The following is a 6,871-nucleotide window of genomic DNA, read 5'->3' on the forward strand; positions in this document are numbered from 1 at the left end:
TATAGAAAATAGTGCGCGTGGAAGAATATTATCATATGATATATAATTTTATTATATATGTTATTATTTCATTACATATAATATTAATTTCTAATGTTAAATTTCTGGCGTAAAAGATGTAAATAAAGTAAATGTTAAGAAGACCCCAGTGTCAAATTTTGATAAAAACATACTCAATCGATGCGTTTTTGTACAAAATGAACGAATCTGATAGAAAAATTATACAGAAGGTGTCACTGCTTAAAAATAAATAAAATTAGGCTTATTCGATGCGTTTTTGTATGAACAAAACAATCTGACAGAAAATAGTGAAAATCTCTCTGCCCCGAGATATTGCCTAGAGGTTGCAGCGTAGAGTGTCCACTTGGAATATTTCTAACTTATGAAGACAGTGAAGTGTGAGAATAGTCTTTTTAGAGTCTATCTTTTCACTGTCTTAGAAATATTCCAAGAGGACATTGTCTACGCTGCAAGTTTTAAATGATTAAACCTCAAGCTGGTAGGATATATTTATTTTTTTTTGTTCAAAATGTGATGTAATCTCGAACCAATAAGCACTAGTCTATATATCCCATGTCATGCTCATAGCGATACATATAATCTGTATGACAGATTTCCTAACTTTAGGGAGAGCGACATTTTTTTCTGTCAGATTTGTTCGTTTGATGCAAAAACGCGTCGAATAAGACTAATTTTATTGATTTTTAAGCTGCGGCACCTTCAGTATAATTACCGAAAAAAGTGTCGCTCTGCCTCGCGAACTAAGATATTAAGCGTTAAAGTTGACGACTTCTTCTTCTTCTTCTTCTTCTTCTTTTATTGACCCCGCAGACAAACTGGCTTATACTGAGCCATTGAGGTGATCTGATAATTTAATGTCTGCGTAGTGCCTGTTCCAATTGCTTTGTTTATTACCATCCCTCTCCTCTCTCCCTCAAATCGAATGTCTGCTGCCAGTGGTGGTCGCGCGCTATAGGGGAGAGGAAAAGGCAAATTAAAAAAAAAAAATCGTTTAGCCTTCATAAAGACCAGGAGCAGATGACAAAACTTAGGAGTAGGAAAGAAAAGAGCGAGAGAAATATCTTATGGGGAATTTGGAAATTTGCTAGCAATGAAAGTGGAGTGGACTCGAATTTAAATTGTACTTATCGCACTGAAATATTACATGATTTATGTCCTGTCGTGGCTCCCCGCAGAGATAGGCGAATGAACTCACAATGTTAATTCTGTGAAGATTTTCATTGAGGTTGTAATGATTTTATCTAAGACGGCTTATTAGGATTTCTTCTATTCTATTTCTTCTTTGCTCATGGAAGATTTTTCGAATCATTTTTTTGGAGGTCATATGGAACCGTTTAAAATACATTGTGCTTTTGAAAAAGGAGATAATCTTCATGTAATTCTCAAATTGAGGGCTCGATTTCTGGAATTCGTAAATAGGTCTTCATATGGAACGCGAAATTCTGAGATGAATCCTTCCATCGCTGCTTGTTTGGCTACGCTATTCGCAGCCTCTATTACCCAGAATGCCTGAGTGAGCTGGGACCCAGAACAGGATGATTTCAATGTCTTTATTAACAATGTACGTGAAGATTTGCTTGATAAAGTAAATAATATAATTACGCTGATTGTTTTCAGAATTTTTTAGAATTTCCAGTACGTTTTTGAAAAAAATGACGTATCGTTACTGTCCTCCGCCAAAAGAGCCTGATATATATATAATCCATAAGTCGGTCGAGAAGATCGATGTCTCCAGAGGGAGCTTATGCTTAATATCGCCTTCTATTTGGGGAAAGAAGATCCCTGCCCAACTATTCCTTTAGGACTCTTAGAATCGTATATAAAAAGAGATAGCATTTTGTCTGTATTTAAACGATTTATAATAAAAGTCCGCTAGAATTATGCTGTTATTGTTTTTCATTTCACACTCAAGTATGTCCTTAATATATGTAATTTCCATGAAGAATATCTCATAAGAGATACCTCAGAAAGATGGCGGATATATAGAGCGATAAGTCATTCTTTTTTCCTGTCGGCTGATTATATAATGTTTGAATAGCCGAAAGCTCTTGATGAGCCTTACAGTTCCTGCGAACTGCGGCAATTTTCAATTCCTTTAGTACTGCATAAGCGGGATTGAATTTGCTAGCCATGGATTTGTAAATGAATTTAGATACGGTTAAGTCAAATCTGATGTTTAGTTTGAATTCCTTGACCTCGCTCAGCATTACATTGATAGAAGTCAAAACACGATATCCAATCACCCTTCTAATCACCTTATACTGCAAGCGTTGCAAACTAAAGTTGCAGATAAAGTCGGTTACATTGGTATTTCATGAAAAGAATTGGTATCCATATTCCACTGAGCTCCTAAATACAAACTTATAGACGATGAAAAGAAGCGTTAAGTACGAGTCTCACTTGATAGGACCGTGACAATGTTGATGATCTTTCTGTCCTTATTGATTAAGTATTTTCAGATGTTGTTTGCTACTAAGCTTGCTGTCCAGAATGACACCCAGGAAACGATGCGAATGGACCCTGGAGATCGCAACATTATCTATGTTTAATTCGGAGGTTATCTTGAGTAACAATTATTGAATAGTTTCTGATAGGCAAGAATTATTATGACAAAATTTAGTATTTGATTTTTTTAAGAAAATAAAAATTATTTTGCAAGAAAAATATTCTTTAATAACGTAAAGTACCTCCGCATGTTAAGCTACAGAGACGTTCCTGAACCAGAGCGTCACGTGAACGCCCGGCGATTCAGTCGCCGAGTCTCGAGTAATGGCCCGAAATGCAAATTTTTGCGAACACTGCAGTATGACATCGTCTGCATATTGTAACAAGCGTATGCCCGAATAAAGATCGAGCGCTTTAAGATAAATGTCAAAAAATAAGGAGCCAATGGCTCTTGCACACTGGATGCGGAAACGCTTACCGCGTGGCAAAATGAGACACTTTAGAAGCTGTAAGCTTATTGACTATCGCATCACATTTTACCGCGCGGCAAGCGTTTCCGCGTCCAGAAATCATAAGTGTAGACTCTGTGGAGTCCCCTTAAAAGCATTGTAAGAGCCAAGTAATTATCCAATAACGAAGTTGAAATGATGCAGATTAGATTTTCAATGAATTTCCTGACAGGCACACCTATCTCGAGCAAGTCGTCTATCAGAATGCTGGGGTCAAATGCCTCCGCTATCAAGAAAAACTGCAATTGTGGGGGAGTGATTCAGAAAGCCGGTCCTGATCACAATGGTAAGCGCAGCACGTGATCTAAACGGCTTAAAGCCGAACTGCGTTTGAGGAAGAATGGGCCGGAATTCGATAAACCATCTCAGTAGAACCTAAAGTAAAACGTACGTTGCATAAACATAACATTAGAGAAATAGGCCTTATCGCCTTGTCGCCAGGTTTGAGAATCAAAACAACTAAGGAGTACTTTCAGGATATTGGAAAGACTCTTCTCGAACTTCCCTTCGTTATATATTTAGAGTAAATAATCAAATATTCTCTAGAAAAGTTATCAATCATCGAATAGTCTATTTGATTCTGAAGCTGATCATTTCTTAACTGAGCGGAGAGCACCCAGCAGTTCCTTGAAGGATAGGAGATTGCCTAGTCAGGCATAGATGTAAGGATTTCTCCGATTCCCTTGCATCATTGTTTCTACTGATTTAACCGAATCTATACGACAGTAAGGAGGACACAGCTTCACAATGACTTGCTTCAAGCGAAGCTTGCGTGATTTCTTGTGAAAAGTATTTCCCCTATCGGTGTTTTCTAAAGTTCTTAATAAGGACTCAGATCTGAGCCATGAGGATGCAACAACTAAAACTGTTAATCAGATTGCACCATTCCCTTACAATCAGATAAACATAAACGTTTCGCACATGAAGTTTTAATTTTTTAAAAGTTCACAAGTTGTTCCTATTGGGCTGGGAGAGCAGATTTCTAATAGCCTGTTTTTTTTCCTGTACCCAAGAGCAAATTTCTAATAGCCTGTTTCTTTTCCTTTTCCTATACTTTTCCTGTCTCAGTGCATTTCCCATTCCACTACGGCGGTGCCTCTATTCTATTCAGCGATACTCTACTGTTCAACGGTTTCTTATTCGTCGGAACTTCTAATAACCTCAAAAATAGTGTGTGTGTGTGAAAGCACATCCAACTCCTCATTCTTCAGATTATCAGGTTGATTATCAGATTGCACACTGTAAACAAATGTGAAATATTTTTATAGTCTTCACACTTCAGAGAAATTTTATAGCATAATTTTTGTTTAAGTTTAGCCTGGACACCGACCATGATGACCATGAGAAAGTAATCTCATGGGGTCCCTTTCAACGAATCTCTCACATAGTGATGCTAGGCGTACACAAAGATCTATGACCGAGTTGGCTAGTAGCGAGGAATGTATCAAAGTAGGAATGTCCCTGTTGAAGACTACCAAGTCTAATTCTTTTATGACTTTCAAGAGACTTCTTCCTAAACTTGTTTGGTGTCTGTAACCTCGGCTGTATAATGAGCATTAAATCTCCCCTATAATATTCCTGAAGAATATATTCCTGATTATTTAAGTTTCCCAGCAGATTTCGATAGAAGGAGGCCGGGGTGTTTAAACCCGGATGTAGAAGTTTATTACAATAATTAGGCCCTCAGAGAAAGAATTTTAATTGCTAAGTATTCTACTGTGAGGTCAATGCCTTTCATTTCTATTATTTCGTGAACTATGTCTTCGCGAATATTAATGAATAATAATGAGCATACATATTCCTCTATCTCCAGGATGTGTTATATCCTTTCTGTAAACTTTGAAATCTTTGAAAGCTGTTATCTTCCTTTATTAATGTTTTTTTGCATGGAAAGGATCTCATACTCCCTAGCTATCGCTTGAAGGAAGATTACCAATCACTTTGATCCGTTCTATATCTCTGACAGATTCCGCAGGTGCCAGCAGAGGAGCCCCCCACTGACTTCTCAGACAGGATACTCCCTGGTCCGGAAAACAGGTCGAGGACAGACGACCCACAAGCCTCCCTCCCCCCAGCAGTTCCCCGCGGGGAAGAACCCAAATCCAGATCATTTGACAAATTAATTCCGAAAATCGTATGCAACTAAAATCATCTGGATTATCCCTAGATAAATGTTGATTACGGAAGTAATGATAATCATTCCAAGGAGACACTCGTTGAAGCCCCCCCTCCTCCTTCCTGTTAGGGAGATCTGGAGCTCGAAACAAATTGCTCAAGCTTTTGCGAAATTGATAATAACCAAGCGTGCTAGCTAAATCATTTTTTTTGAAAATGGATGAACAAATCGGAAATTAGGCAAACCAAATCTGAAAGACCATTATCTTTGCCTACCTTGAAAACTTTGCTGCGAAGACGGACTTCCTCAAAACGCCACTCCGTTACCTGAAGGGAATGCACTTCTACCGAGCTCATAGGGCATCTCAATGAGCGCCTCCTTCATAAATCTCCCGCCTCTCACGAAGTGATTTCGGGCCCTCCGAGCAAGAAGCGCGGCGATCGTATTGATGACTCAGAAAATCATTCGATTAGACACAAGCTGACGAAGGTATTGGACGAGATTTAACCGCACTGGCGTAAGAGCGATCACCATGACCTGTCTCCTCACCTAAAAAGCTATATCTATTAGAGTTTTCTTAGTATTGGAAATCCTTAGACTTCATCCTTCTGCAAAAATGGGGAAAGTTGCGCATGTCCGAATTAGGAGATGAGCTAGAGCCCAAAGAGTTACCATTAAAGATTCTTCTGGCATTCGCGATTGGGATATTCTCAATGGTGACCATGCTAACAATAGCATTCTGCCTATGGATGATAAGATACTCCTTGAAGATGGCAAGGTGATTTCCTTGACAATAATACACTTGACAGGTTCCTCATTGACACGAACCAATTGCCTCGCTGTGCTTACTTTTTCCGCAATACAAACTTCTAGGTTTACTCTTGCACACCTTGCTGATATGCCCAAAGTGGAAACAAGCAAAGCAGATTCTTGGCTTAGGTACAAATAGATGGACCTCGTGCCTGAAACCTTGAAAAGAAACACATCAGATAGGAAGATTTGACTTAAAAATTTTATGGATGGCGAATAGTTCTTAAAGACAAAAATTCGATTTTGTTATCTTTTTCCATTCTACGATTGAGTCTTTGGATATCGATAATTTCTTGACGATTCATATGTTTTCATGTTATCTATCTGTTGCGGAACATCTTGAATAACGCGCGTTTTGAGAACTTTATGAGATAAGACCTCGCAGGTTATGTCTGTGAAAAACCGGATTTTCGACAAGTTTATTAGTTGCGCTAACAGTCTTGGCCTCAATAAAAACTTTCCCCTTACCGACTTTTTTAATCTCGTTAATATCTGGTATATCCGACCTATTATACTATGTGGAGTGAATAATGCTGTCGCAGTCGCTAGAATATACATAAACTGCATACGGGCCTGCATGTACCATAGCGGGGTGGTGGCCCATTGCTATTCAAACTGTTGAATGTAATTACGGCACTTGGCGTACTCACGTCTTTATCACCGCATCTCTGTTTCTTGTTACTGCCCTCAGAGGGCGAGCCTATAGGCGCACCTGTACCTTTTTTGGCAGAAATTCCTTGTTCGTTGAGGTTATCACCCATTCCGAATGGAACGCTTTTTGCTTATGACTTCCTGATTCTCGGCTTTTTCTTCGATATCCATCAGAAAAGGATGAGAATTCCCCTGGGATTCTGAAATCGCTTCAAGCACTCACTTCCACGAAAATAGTCTCTATCGTTATTTTCTGATGCAATGGCACTTGCTGCATCGCTCGTCGAGTTCGGCATTTTGATGCCCATCTCGCTGAAGA

General features: G+C 38.8%; 1 long non-coding RNA gene across 1 annotated transcript; it reads right to left on the reverse strand.

The window, feature by feature from the left end:
- Window positions 1-641: 641 nt before the first annotated feature.
- LOC108692116 lies at window positions 642-5,891 on the reverse strand. Its single transcript, XR_001931954.1, has 3 exons — window positions 5,764-5,891; window positions 5,367-5,640; window positions 642-970 (listed from the first exon to the last, which is right to left on the reverse strand). It is a non-coding gene; the product is annotated as an uncharacterized LOC108692116 (long non-coding RNA).
- Window positions 5,892-6,871: the final 980 nt, after the last annotated feature.

Source organism: Atta colombica, unplaced genomic scaffold (assembly GCF_001594045.1).
Source record: "Atta colombica isolate Treedump-2 unplaced genomic scaffold, Acol1.0 scaffold6, whole genome shotgun sequence".
Lineage (NCBI taxonomy): Eukaryota > Metazoa > Arthropoda > Insecta > Hymenoptera > Formicidae > Atta > Atta colombica.